Source organism: Orcinus orca, chromosome 1 (genome assembly GCF_937001465.1).
Source record: "Orcinus orca chromosome 1, mOrcOrc1.1, whole genome shotgun sequence".
NCBI classification, from domain to species: domain Eukaryota; kingdom Metazoa; phylum Chordata; class Mammalia; order Artiodactyla; family Delphinidae; genus Orcinus; species Orcinus orca.
Window position 1 is genome coordinate 95,847,707 of NC_064559.1, and position 13,534 is coordinate 95,861,240.

At 44.0% G+C, this 13,534-nt stretch overlaps 1 non-coding gene and 1 pseudogene across 1 annotated transcript; both read right to left on the reverse strand.

The window, feature by feature from the left end:
- Nucleotides 1-1,934: 1,934 nt before the first annotated feature.
- Nucleotides 1,935-4,270, reverse strand: LOC117198326 (small nuclear ribonucleoprotein G-like; annotated as a pseudogene).
- On the reverse strand, nucleotides 2,458-2,588 carry LOC117198332 (small nucleolar RNA SNORA18). The gene has a single exon (XR_004479445.1). It is a non-coding gene; the product is annotated as a small nucleolar RNA SNORA18 (small nucleolar RNA).
- Nucleotides 4,271-13,534: the final 9,264 nt, after the last annotated feature.

Sequence of the window (13,534 nt, forward strand, 5' to 3'; positions counted from 1 at the left end):
GGTCCATTTCTGAATGACAGGACAGTATGTTCTATGGGGGCATGGGGACAGCTTAGTAAAGGAGATAAATGAAGAAAAAGTACAACTTGCACTTTAAGAAAAAAAAATCTCAAATTTTGTAGCTCTTCCAATTTATTATCCCTTCTTTGGTACTAGCTGTAAAAATCTAATATGAAATGGAACTTTTTTTGACGGAAGTAATTTTTTTTTTTTCCTTTTGGCCGCGCTGCACAGCTTGTGGGATCTTAGTTTCCCAACCAGAGATTGAACCCTGCCTGGGCCCATGGCAGTGAAAACCCCGAGTCCTAACTACTGGACCACCAGGGAATTGCCCAGTAACTTGTTGAATAATTACTAGCATCCACTAACTTCCTTACTGGGTATTACTACTATCCCCATTTCACAGATGGGGAAAAGAGGCACAGAAATGCTCAGGAACCTGCCCATGTTCACACAACCAGTACTAGGCAAGTAGTAGATCTGGGATTCAAGACAGCTGGGGAGAGACTGGATAGCATATGTCCTTCTCACAGTGACCCTGCTGGAGGAGGAGCTGGAGATAGAAGTTAACTTTCCCTGTAGAGGTAGGTATGTGGGAATTAGGAGAGAACATTGAAAGTAGTGATGTCCACCTGGGGTTTTCTCTGAACTGTGACTACCCCAACAGTATCTACAAGACAGTGAGACAAGCAATTATGAAGCTCTTGGTAAAATGGAGGGCCTATGAGCGCCACCTTCTGGAATGAAGGATAACATCGCTGCATTTTTGCCAGTGACCTAAATGAAAAACAAGGCATGCATATTTGTGGATGGCAAGCAGGTAGAACAACAACTCCATCAGCTTGCAAAATGAGAAGTCAAAAAGATCTCAGTAGGCAGGAATGATAAACTCCATTTAAGAAGGTGAAGTTCAGTGGTAATAAGTGTTAAGATTCTGCCTTTGGGCTCCCACAACCAATTCTTCATGTATAAATTTGGAAGGATGTAGAATGTCTAGAACCAGAGGGATACTCTTTGCTGATGGTACTAAACCCTTGTATCAAGTTCTATTTTAGATGTCAAACTTTAAGATGATTATAGACAAACTAGAATATGTTCATAGAAAGTGATCTGGGTGGTGAAGGGACTTAAAACTAGAAGCCATCTAGAAGCTTAATAAAAGAATCAATGTCAAGCCCAGAGAATCAAAGAATCAGACAAGACAAAATTAGATATTTGAATATTACTGGGTGGATGGTCCCAAGGCAGAAAATTAGGACCGATGGATGATGTCTAAGAAGACTGGTTATAATTCAGAATGTGCCCTTCAGAGCTTCAAGGAGGAGGTGCTGTATGGAAGAAAGAATAGTAGTTTTGGAGTCAGGCAGACCTTGTTTGATTCCACCTTCTGCGATGTTGGCAAATTTTTCTCTCTGGGTCTCAGTTTTGTCATCTAAAAAATTGGTGATAATACCCACCCTATGAAATTTTTAGAATTAAATGAGACAAGATCTGTAAAGCACTTTACAGTACCTCACATTATAAGAGCTGTCCATAACTGCTTCCAAACTGGATATTCTAGGCCAGGAGTTGACAAACTTCAAATAAATGGCTAGATAGTTTTTTTTTTTTGACTTACAAATTTTTTTTTTTTTTTTTTGGCTGCCTTGGGTCTTCGTGGCTGCACGTGGGCTTTCTCTAGTTGTGGCGAGCGGGGGCTACTCTTCGTTGCGGTGTGTGGGCTTCTCATTGCAGTGCCTTCTTGCGGAGCATGGGCTCTAGGCACGCGGGCTTCAGGAGTTGTGGTGCACAGGCTCAGTAGTTGTGGCTCGTGGGTTCTAGAGCACAGGCTCAGTAGTTGTGGCACACGGGCTTTGTTGCTCCATGGCATTTGGGATCTTCCCGGGCCAGGGCTTGAACCCGTGTCCCCTGCATTGGCAGGCGGATTCTTAACCACTGCACCACCAGGGAAGTCCCCTACTAAGGTGTTTTTATTTTTTATTTATTTTTTAAAAGGTTTTTTAAAAAAAATTATGTGTAACATAGACAAAGTTATTTGTCAATAAATTTTTAAGGAATTTCACATGGTCTGATTCTTTCCACTGCCAATCACCTTAGTTCCTCCAAACTCATAATCTTCACGATAAAATAGCCCTTTCAAAAAGAAGTTGTCATATGAGTCAGCCCACAGTTCTTTTTGTTAGGCTTCTTTGATCTCCCGTGGAATATGGACACACTTCAAAATTCCCCACCTGTAATCTTTGGGATCCAATTTCCTCAAGCGATTTACTTTAGGACCATGTTTAGAGTCAGGAGATGGATCTGCCTCGTTCTGAATTTGACGTCCTCTAAAAATGTATTAGGTTCAAATCATATTCACTCCTAAGCCATCACACCCTAGAATAGTACAGACCATTGGGATACGCCAATACCTAAGATTAAAAACGTTTGTTAGGTTTTTCATAGTTTACTTGGAAGCTCTGTCTTGTAGTTCTTTCCCACAGATCTAACAGGTAGTTCTATGAGTAAAGGAAACCACACCATTACTCTATGAGGCGTTTCCAACGGTGTAGGTTTACAGAAAAAGCCCCGTCAGGATAGACCTCAACACGAAGGTGTTTTTAAAAAGAAAGTTTGATAAGAAAATATACACAACCCGATTTTTATATCAGGAAAACAGTTGCTCTGGATGGGAGATGTGCAGAAGCCATTGATTCCTCTGGTGAACACAGCCTTTGGTTATAAATGCTGGAAGTCTTCTAACATGATGATACTATTCGTATTACCACCATTCTGGTATTTTTCTGTTGCCCGCTAGTTACCATCTCCACACATTCATCTACCACAGGACTCATAAAGGGATCAGATCTCCACAGTAATCCTCGTACATGTCTGCCACAGTTTAATTTCAATGACAACTTCTTTTCTATAATTTTTTTTTCTTTTTTTTTTGGCCGTGCAGTGCGGCTTGCAGGATCTTAGTTCTCCTACCAGGGATCGAACCCCTGCCCCCTACAGTGGAAGCACAGAGCCCTGAGCACTGGACCACCAGGGAATTCCCCATAAATTTTTTTTCAAATAGGGAGGGTGAGCTTGGCTCATGGTATCTGCCCAGCGGCTCAAAATTGCCTCTACAGGATAACTTTTTAGGTTTTGTGAGCCACACAGTCTCTACACAACTTTGCAGTTGTAGCAAGGAAGCATCCGTAGACAATGAATGAGTGTGGCTGTGTTCAACTAAAACTCCATTTGTCGACACTGAGATGTGAATTTCACGATTTTCACATGTTGTGACACGAGTAACAGATCTTTTGTAAAGACTATACACCATTTGGAAATGAGTCTGTACCAAACAATGGCCAGAGAAGAATCATCCACTCTATGCCTTCTCTTTTGTCTGGTTACTCAGAAATATGTTATCAGTTATAACCGTTGTTGCTTGTCACCTCACATTATTTTTATCCATGTATTCACCATAGTCTACTTTCCCTTCCACATAAATTCGAGACCACTTTTTCACGTAGTGATAGGGCCGTTGGTATTTTATTCATAGTTGAAGTTAAAAGAAAGCAACTAACCCCCTTAAAAAAAATTATTTATTTATGGCCGTGTTGGGTCTTCGTTGCTGCGCGGGCTTTGTCTAGTTGCAGCGAGCTGGGGCTACTCTTTGTCGCAGTGTGCGGGCTTCTCACTGCGGTGGCTTCTCTTGTTGCAGAGCATGGGCTCCAGTAGTTGTGGCACACGAGCTCTAGAGCGCAGGCTCAGTAGTTGTGGCGCACGGGCTTAGTTGCTCTGCGGCATGTGGGATCTTCCCGGACCAGGGCTCGAACCCGTGTCCCCTGCATTGGCAGGCAGATTCTTAACCACTGCGTCACCAGGGAAGTCCCCCCTCACTTGGTTTTGAATGCAGACTTTAAGATTTCTTTGGCCCGGGTCTGTAACGTCCCTGGGGAGAAAGAAACTCAGACAACAGAGTGAGTGGGAGCAGCTGGACAAGAATAAGAGCTAAATCATTGGAGCATGCAGGAGAGAAAGGAGTGAATGGAAAACCAATATGTCAATGAGAAGTGATGTGGGAGGAGGGTGTTTTAACTAGCAGGGAGACTCACCCCCAGTATTTTAGAACAGCACTTAAATCCAGTTTCTGTTTCTAGTTGGTTCTTAAACTATGTGGAAATAATACTACAGTCATTTTCAGTAATAAATTATTATTTATAGCTCCTTGTTTGATGTCACCAACTTCCTTGAGGGCAGGGAGCTTGTCAGGGTACGTGCCCAGTGCCTGGCACATCATGCCAATCGATAAATGGTGAATGAATGAGTATCGCGTCCCCAGATCTAAATAAGTCAAGATAACTGAGGAGCTGCTATGTTTGGCTGTCACCAGCATTATTATTATTATTTTTCGTGCTACGCGGGCCTCTCACTGTTGTGGCCTCTCCCGTTGTGGAGCACAGGCTCCGGACGCGCAGGCTCAGCGGCCATGGCTCACGGGCCCAGCCGCTCCACGGCATGTGGGATCCTCCTGGACCGGGGCACGAACCCGTGTCCCCTGCATCGGCAGGCGGACTCTCAACCACTGCGCCACCAGGGAAGCCCTGTCACCAGCACTATTACCTCTTGTTTTTTTGTGTGGAATCCAAATGAAAATAAGCTGAATGGAGCTCGGGGACAGAGGACCCCGGGCCCTGAATTTTTAAACGTGCATTTTGTTCTTGGTGTATAGGCAGTGGAGACAGTGGAACAGGGTACAGGGCCGAGAAGAGAACGAAGTGGCCTCATTCCCTCCCTCTGGTGTGCTGAGTCCTTCCAAGTGGGCTGGGCTCCTGGATTTTCAGAGCTGCTCTTCCTACCCCTGAGACCAGCTCACGGTTTAAGGTGTTGAGGTGGCCAATAAGGAACACATTGAAACCTTCCTCAGGGAGACATCAACCCATATAGGAAAGGCTGAGTGCTGAGAATGAGGTCCCTTTATCCTGCTGTGAAAGGAGCCTGGCAAGAGCTGTGTGGCCAGAGGGATAAAGGAGGAGCAAGGACAGCTAAAGCCTCAGCCCCCTCTCTCTCACCCTTTTCCACCAATGTTTTGGCAACATTCCTAAAAGGTTTGTGACTTCCAATTCTGTTTGCACTCAGAACACCTGAAGTCTATGCTGCAGGGGAAGAAAAACATATCTTTTTCCCATTACCCTCCTAGGTTCTCCAGTTGGGGCCCCATCATTAGACTGACAAGACAGATTAACGAGAGACAAAGAAACAGACTTTATTAACGTGTGTCATGCATACACAGGGAGAACTCAGATGAGTAACTCAAAAGAGTGGTTAGAACTTGGGCATATACAGCATCATAACAAAAGAAAAATACATTTTTAAAGAAGTGACGAGACAAAAGGAAAAGGACTTTCTAGGCTGGCAAATTGTAGGAAAGTAAGTATATGGGAAAAACTAATGCGAGATAAGGGTTAGGTTTGTTACGTGGATTTCTTCTGGTGCCATCTCTGGGCTAAAGGCCTAGAGTTGTCTCTGGTGATTAACTTCTGTCCTTCCTGGTAGAGAAGGTAGGTGGGCACCTTTACAAATTTCTGTTCTGCTTTTAGGCAACTAGGGGAAGGGCAGAGGGCTTTTCTTGTATCCACTTCTCATTCCCTTCAGCTCGAAATGATCAATATACCAAAGTGGCATATTTTGGGGTGGCATTTTCTGCTACCCTTCAATGTCTATATTTGGAGAGGAGTACTCCACAAAACACAGGTCGAAATCCTTAAAGATGTCCAGGCTGAAAAGAGATGTCATTGTTGGGTAAAGCCATCCCAGATTAAAAAAGATGTGAGAAACATGAACATTCTTTAGAGCTCTAGATAAGCAGATTTAGGTGAAAAACAGCCTTATATTTTCCCTCATGGGGCTACACATTTAGGAACCACAGAAGAGGCGAATTAGCTGAAGCTGTCCCCTAGGGCGCAGCAATCTGGTTGGAGGGCAGGAGCTGAAGCTGTATTTGTGTAGTGCTTTACAAAGTAATAGTTGCCCTGGAATGCTCATTAGTGCCAGGCACGGTTCTATTCCTTTCAATGTACTAACTCATTTAATCCTCACACCTAAAAGAAAGGTACTCTTATCATCCCTATTTTCAGATGAGGAATTGAGGCAGGAAGAAGTTAGTGCCTTGCCCAAGGTCATAGAGGGGTAAGTCGTAGAGCCAGAATGCCAACCCAGACAGACAGGCTCCAAGAGCCCAAATTCTAAAGACTCACTATTCTGCCTCTACCAAGGTTACAGAAACATACTTATCTATATGGAAAAGAGCTATTGGAAAGCTTCCCTAAACCACCCCCCAGCACTGTCACTCGGTACACAACTCCAGAGGCTCTTTGGAAAATTCACGGGTAAGAGATGTCATGTTAGGAGGCATTGCAGGCCAGAGGTGTCACTCTCATAGAATTCAATGTGAGTGATACCAGGAGGACACAACTTGGGGCTCTTACCTGTGGCTCCCTGTGGTGCCTGCAGAATCCAGGGCTGGATCTGAAGTCAGTTTCAAGAAAGCATTTTTTATGGATGCAGGTCAAATTTCCTATTCACTGAAAACTTGTTTAGTCCTGAGATAGGGCCTTATAGTGTCACCTTTAGGCCTTGGGCATGTAGAAGAGAGAAGGAAAAAAAGAAAAGAAGAAATAAAAGGAAAATAGGTTGGGGGGAAAGAAGCTGGCTAGTGGGGGAAGCAGGTGCTGACAATCTCTAGTCTCCAACATTAGAAAAGAGCCTAAGGTCCAGGTGGTCTAAAGTTGCCCTCCGCTATGGTCTGAAGGTTTGTGCTCCACCCAAATTCATATGCTGAAAGCCAAACCCCCAAAGGTGATGGTATTAGGAGGTGGGGCCTTTAGCAGATGCTTAAGTCATGAGGGTGGAGCCTTCAAGAACGGGACTCGTGCTCTTATAAAACAGGCTCCACAGCGCTCCCTGGCCCCTTCCACCATGCAGGATACAAGGAAAAGTCTGCAATGAGGAAGAGAGTCCTCGTTCAACCACACTGGCACCCTGATCTTGTAACAGGCAAGAGCAAAATCTGACTCCATGTTGGATATGTTTCTTTGACTTTAACCTTTGCTTTTCGTTGCTTTTGTTATTATAATCATACATAATGGCCTGCCTCAGGGAACACTGCCCACCTGTGAATGGCTGCAGAAAAGAAACTAACACATCCCCTCCCATATGCTGGCCAAGCCAGGCAAAACTAATGGCCTTTTTACTTTACTTCCTCACCTCCTCTCCCTCTCTGCTCTATAAAAGAAACTGACATTCAGACCCCGATAAGATGGTTCTCTGGGGACACTAGTCCGCCATCTTCTCAGTCTGCGGCTTTCCGAATAAAGTCACTATTCCTTGCCTCAGCACCTCGTCTCCTGATTTATTGGCCTGTCGTGAGGTGAGCAGAGTGAGCTTGGACTCAGTAACAATCTCAGACTTCCAGCCTTTAGAAGTGTGAGGAATAAATTACTGTTGTTCATAAGCTACCCAGTCTATGATATTTTGTTATAGCAGCCTAAGTGGACCAAGGCACCCTCTAATATTTTAAAGAGTCTAATGGACAAAAGACTAAACTACAGGTGTACTTGTGAAATGAGGTTGGTAAGAGGGTGACGCCCAATGTCTGGCATGACAAAGGCCAATCCCTTACCTTTCCCCTGTCTGGAACTTGGTGATAAAGGTACTACTCTCTCTCTTAAATTGAAATCTGGCTCCCCCAAAATACCACAAAATAATCTCTTGGTAAGGCAAAACCGAGTTTCTTGCTTATTGGAGGAACATAGAGAACGCCACTGATAAAGTCTTAGTAGAGTCTCAGAATGGGGGTGCAAAGGTAGGGTATTGATGGGAATTCTGGAGTCTGGTTTACAGGGGGTATTTCACTGTGGGGGGAGGCAGGGGTTGCTGATTGAGATTAGGCATACTCTGTGGCAAAATAATTTGGGATTGGTGGGAAATATTTGCTAGGGAAGTGTTTCCTAGCTACTCTTGTTTGATGAGTCATTTTACGCTAAGGACACTTTGTCGGGATGTCTTGTTCCTGGGCAAGAGTTTCCTGGGTTAGTAAGGTCTTGTTAATGCAGACCTTCACATAGTGAAGCCAGGTTAATGTAAACAGCAAACTGTGGGTGTGGATTATTTTAGTGGTCATTTAACTCACAAAGTTTGGCGTATGGCACATGCTGTAGCCAATAGGAAAGGGGTTAGAATACAAGTTTTTTTCATTAGGGAAGAAGGGGCAGGAGATTTAAGAGGTAAGCAAATGTGCAAAGGCACAAATATCCCTGAAGTAAAGGTACAGTACTTTTCCTGCAACTAGATATGTAACCACCAGGTGGAGCTAGACCCTTCTGGCAAGGCTATTCTTCCAAACGTGATGCTATGTTACAGGCATGATTTCCTGTACATAGAGTTAAGTATGAGGAATTAAAAGAAGTTAACTTGGGCTTCCCTGGTGGCGCAGTGGTTGCGAGTACGCCTGTCGATGCACGGGACGCGGGTTCGTGCCCCGGTCCGAGAAGATCCCACATGCCACGGAGCAGCTGGGCCCATGAGCCGTGGCCGCTGAGCCTGTGCGTCCGGAGCCTGTACTCCGCAACGGGAGAGGCCACAACAGTGACAAGCACGCGTACCGCAAAAAAAAAAAAAATTAAAAAAAAAAAAAAGTTAACTTCACTTATCAGATTGGCAAAATTTATTATTGTTTTATTTATTTATTTATTATTGGCTGCGTTGGGTCTTCGTTGCAGTGCGTGGGCTTCTCACTGTGGTGGCTTCTCTTGCTGTGGAGCACGGGCTCTAGGTGCACGGGCTTGAGTAATTGTGGCACGCGGGCTTTAAAGTACAGTCTCAGTAGTTGTGGCGCACAGGCTTAGCTGCTCTGCACCATGTGGGATCTTCCCGGACCAGGACTTGAACTGGTGTCCCGTGCACTGGCCGGCGGATTTTTAACCACTGCGTCAGCAGGGAAGCCCCGGAAAAACTTAAAAAGCTTGGGGGAGGAAAGAATACTTTACCTCTACCCTTCCAAGTTCTTGGTTGAGGAATCCCCCTCCCTCCAACATTAAAAAGATTAACAGGAGAAAGAACAGAAGTTTAATAACATATACCTCCAGTACACATGGTGGAGTTCCAGGAAAACTCGCCAAAATGGCTGAAGCTCTCACCTTAAATACTATCTCTAGCTAAAGATACAAAATGTTGGGGGTGTTGGGGACGCAGAGCTAGTTATGGGAGGTTTTCAGGCAAAACACAGTAAAAAGAGTAAGGTTTGTTATGCAGATTTAAGTCTGTGCTGTCTCCATTGATAAGAGGTTTCTAGAGACTGGGTCATGCTCCTCTTCCTGGTACAGAAAGGGAGACACCCTTACAGATGGAGATTTCCCTTCAACATGCAAATTTCTCTTACAAAGAGAAATTCTACTTGGTTTTCAGAGTTTTCCTGTGTCTGCTGTTTTTAAAAAGTAAGCAACTCAAGATAATCCTTATGTCAATGTAGGGGAGCAGAATTTGCCGCTTTAAAATATGTCTCATTGGCATATTTATTGTTTGGAGCTGGTTGTTTTCTGAGGAACAGCAGACATGGGAAGGGCTCTGAAAACCAAGTAGGAGTTGCCCTTTTGTAAGAAACATTTACATTTGTGAGGGAAATCTCCATTTGTAAGGGTGTATCTTCTCTGTACTTGGAACAGGAAGAGGATCAAATCTCTGGAAACTCTTAGCAATGGAGAAGGCAATGACTTAAATCTGCATCACAATCACCCTTGTTTACTGTGCTGTTCCCGGTAGCTTCCCATAACCGACAGCCCCCATCCTAAACGTTCTCTTTTGACTTTAGCTGAGGATGGTATTTAAGGTGAGGGCTTTGGCCATTTTGGTGAGTTACTCAGTTTTCCTGTGTCTCTGCCCTGTATACGTGTTATTAATTAAATTTGTTTGATTTGCTCCTGTTAATCTGTCTCATGTCAATTTATTTCTTAGACCAGCCAGAAAAACCTAGTTGGGTAGAGGAAAATTTCTTCCTCCTCAATACCAAAAAGGCATATTTTGGGGTGGCATTTTCTTCTCCCCTTCACTTGATAATACACTTGGTCATCAAGGCTGTGGGGGAAACAGACACTCGTATGTTGTTGGTGTGAATACAAAAGGGAGGCGGGACTTCCCTGGTGGTCCAGTGGTTAAGAATCCACCTTCCAATGCAGGGGACACAGTTTGATCCCTAATCGGGGAACTAAGATCCCACATGCCTCAGGGCACCCACGCACTGCAACTACTGAGCTGACGCAGCCAAATAAATAAATAAATATTTAAAAACACACAGACACACACCCACACAAACCAAAAGGTAGGGCGATTTGTCAATATCGTAACAAAAGTACATATACATTTAAAATTTGACCTGGCCATCATGTTACCAAACCAAACTCGGGTCCACTCACCTGCCATGCAGCAAAGCCAATCTACTGATATCAGGTTGTGGTGGAGCAAAGTACAGCATTTATTGCAGGGCACCAAGCAAGGAGAATGGGCAGCCTGTGGTCAAAAGACCCGAACTCCTGATGTCTTTCAGGAAAGGGTTTTTAAAGGCAACATTCGGGGTGAGGATTGCAGCTCATGGAATTTCTTCTGACTGGTTGGTGGTGAGGTAACAGGGTGATGTTTCAGGAATCTTTTTTTTTTTTCCCCACTCTATGTGGCTTGCAGGATCCTAGTTCCCTTACCAGGGAATCGAACCTGTGTCCCCTGCAGTGGAAGCACAGAGTCCTAACTCCTGGCCTGCCAGGGAATTCCTGATGTTTCAGGAATCTTAATCACCAACCCTCTGGTTCCAACCAGTCTGGGGTCTGTCTATGTGCTTGTCGTCAGCATGTAGTCACCATCCTATACCTGGGGGCACGGGGGGAGGGGGAGTGTCCTAGTTTCTACAGAACAACTCAAAGATATGCATCAGATTGTTATCTACTCCCTTGAGGAGGAAATAGAACACTGTTCTGTGGCTGAAATATTGTTAAGCAATAATCACTTTTCTTGCTTGACTGCTTTTCCTTTTTTCTGCATCCCCTCACTTCCCTAATAAGTAACTGTTTGAGTCTGCTCTTTGGAACTCAGAGAAAGCCTAAGGGACTAAATCCTTTTTCTACAAACAAGAAACAGGGGACAAGGAGTACTTTTTGTACCTGGGAATTCCCTGCAGGGTCCTGCTCATTTTTCAATCTCCTCCTTTTCTTTGATACTTCTCAATCCTGAGGGGAACAGGGATGGGACAAGAAAGTGAATAAAGTTTTGGACTGAGAGGTTAATCATAAACTGAGCAGGAGAATTCAGTTTTAGGGGAACTCGGTTTCAATCCCATTCAAATTCAATCTAAGAATTTACCCTGAAGATATACCTCTAACAGTATGAAAATAAATGTAGGGACTTCCTTGGTGGCGCAGTGGTTAAGAATCTGCCTGCCAATGCAGGGGACACGGGTTCGAGCCCTGGTCCGGGAAGATCCCACATGCTTTGGAGCAACTAAGCCCGTGCACTACCACTACTGAGCCGGTGCTCTAGAGCCCGTGAACCACAACTACTGAAGCCCGTACGCCTAAAGCCCGTGCTCCGCAACAAGAGAAGCCACTGCAATGAGAAGCCCGAGCACCGCAATGAAGAGTAGCCCCCGCTCACTGTAACTAGAGGAAGCTCGTGCAGCAACAAAGACCCAACACAGGCGAAAATAAATTAATTAATTAAATTAAAACAAAAAACAAAGAGCATTTGTGGGATAGAGATTTATATAGTAGTCAGGAAGGGCCTTCTGGAATAAATCAACTAAGTTAGAAATAAGTTGGGCAATAGAACTTTGGTGTAGTCTTCAATCATTTGTGTTTTCATTATTTTTTTTTTGCGGTACTCGGGCCTCTCACTGTTGTGGCCTCTCCCGTTGCAGAGCACAGCCTCCAGACGCGCAGGCTCAGCGGCCATGGCTCACAGGCCCAGCCACTACGCGGCATGTGGGATCTTCCCGGACCGGGGCACGAACCTGTGTCCCCTGCATCGGCAGGCAGACTCCCAAACACTGCACCACCAGGGAAGCCCCCATTTGTGTTTTTACAAGGCAAAAATTGACAAGTTAATGTGTAACTTCAGAATTTAGGCCCTAATTAATTGCAACTAGTAAATGAAAGGTTTGTACCTTACAGCAGCACTGTCCAATAGAAGCATAATGCAAGCTGCATATGTAATTTAAAATTTTCTTTTAACCCTATATAAAAAGTAAAAAAAAAAAAGTGAAATTAACTTTAATATATGTGTGTGTGTGTAGCCAAAATATTATTATTTCAATATGTAGTCAATGTAAAAAATTTTTCTTGCTTAGTCTTCAAAATCCAGTGTGTATTTAACACTCACATACAGCTCAGCTCAATTTGTATACTATATATTCATCAGAATTGTTGATGTTGCATTTAGATGTCATAAAATTTATAGTGAAATAGTTGTTCCAAACATAATTAAAAATATACTGTGAATTCTCTGGCAGTCCAGTGGTTAAAACTGCCGAGGGCCTGGATTTGATCCCTGGCCGGGGAACTAAGATTCTGCAAGCCATGTGGCGTGGCCAAAACAAACAAACAAACAAACATCCCCCCAAAAACCCACCCAAGATGCAAATAAAGGCAAAGACTTAAATTAATATATATGTATATATATATATTTAAAAGTTGCTCCAGATGTATCATCGGTTCTGCAACCAAGAAGTTCTCATGTTGAAATTACTGTGAGCTGCACCATGGATGACAAATATTTTGCAGTGACCCGGACCTGCAGGTGACTGCATTAGCAAGCAATATACCTCTGTTGTGCTAAGCCACTGAGTTTGGAAGCTGTTTGTTAGGGAAATATAACGGAGCCCATCCTGATTAAAACATATGGCTTATGTCCTTACCTCACCCCTAAACCCAATACTGATGCTGCTGCAGCTCTGACTTCCGGCTGCCTGCCTCATCGACTGAACCTGCTTTTGTGCTGTTGTTTCTGACTTCTCTGGGTAAACTTGCCTAATATAGCTTGACTCTGGGACCTCCCACCCTTAGTGGCTGGTATACCTGGATTGACCTTGGATGCCCCCTGGGACCTGTTGTAGGGTCATGGAGAAAAGAGGGAGTTTCAGCAAGGTAATTGAAGGTCCTCGTGGCTTCAGCTTAGACTTTACTGCAAAAACCAAAAAACTATAGGCAAAGGGGAGCTGTCAAGAAATTTTTAATCTGAAGAGTGAGTTGGGGAAAAAAAAGATTTGAAGAATAATTTGCTGATGAGAGCAGCGTATATGTCTGTGATATTGTGACTTGTAATAAAAAAAATATATATATATATTTGGTCTTCACCTCCATTTCTGGCACAGTTCTAAAACCCTTGGAAGTTCCTGAATGATGAGGACAATAAAGATGTCTTTTGTTATGTGAATGAGGTGAAATTTGGACCCCACCTAGGGATAGGGGCTGGTTGGCTGGAGAACCAACTCTGTGATTAGAGGGTTGGAACTTTCAGTCCC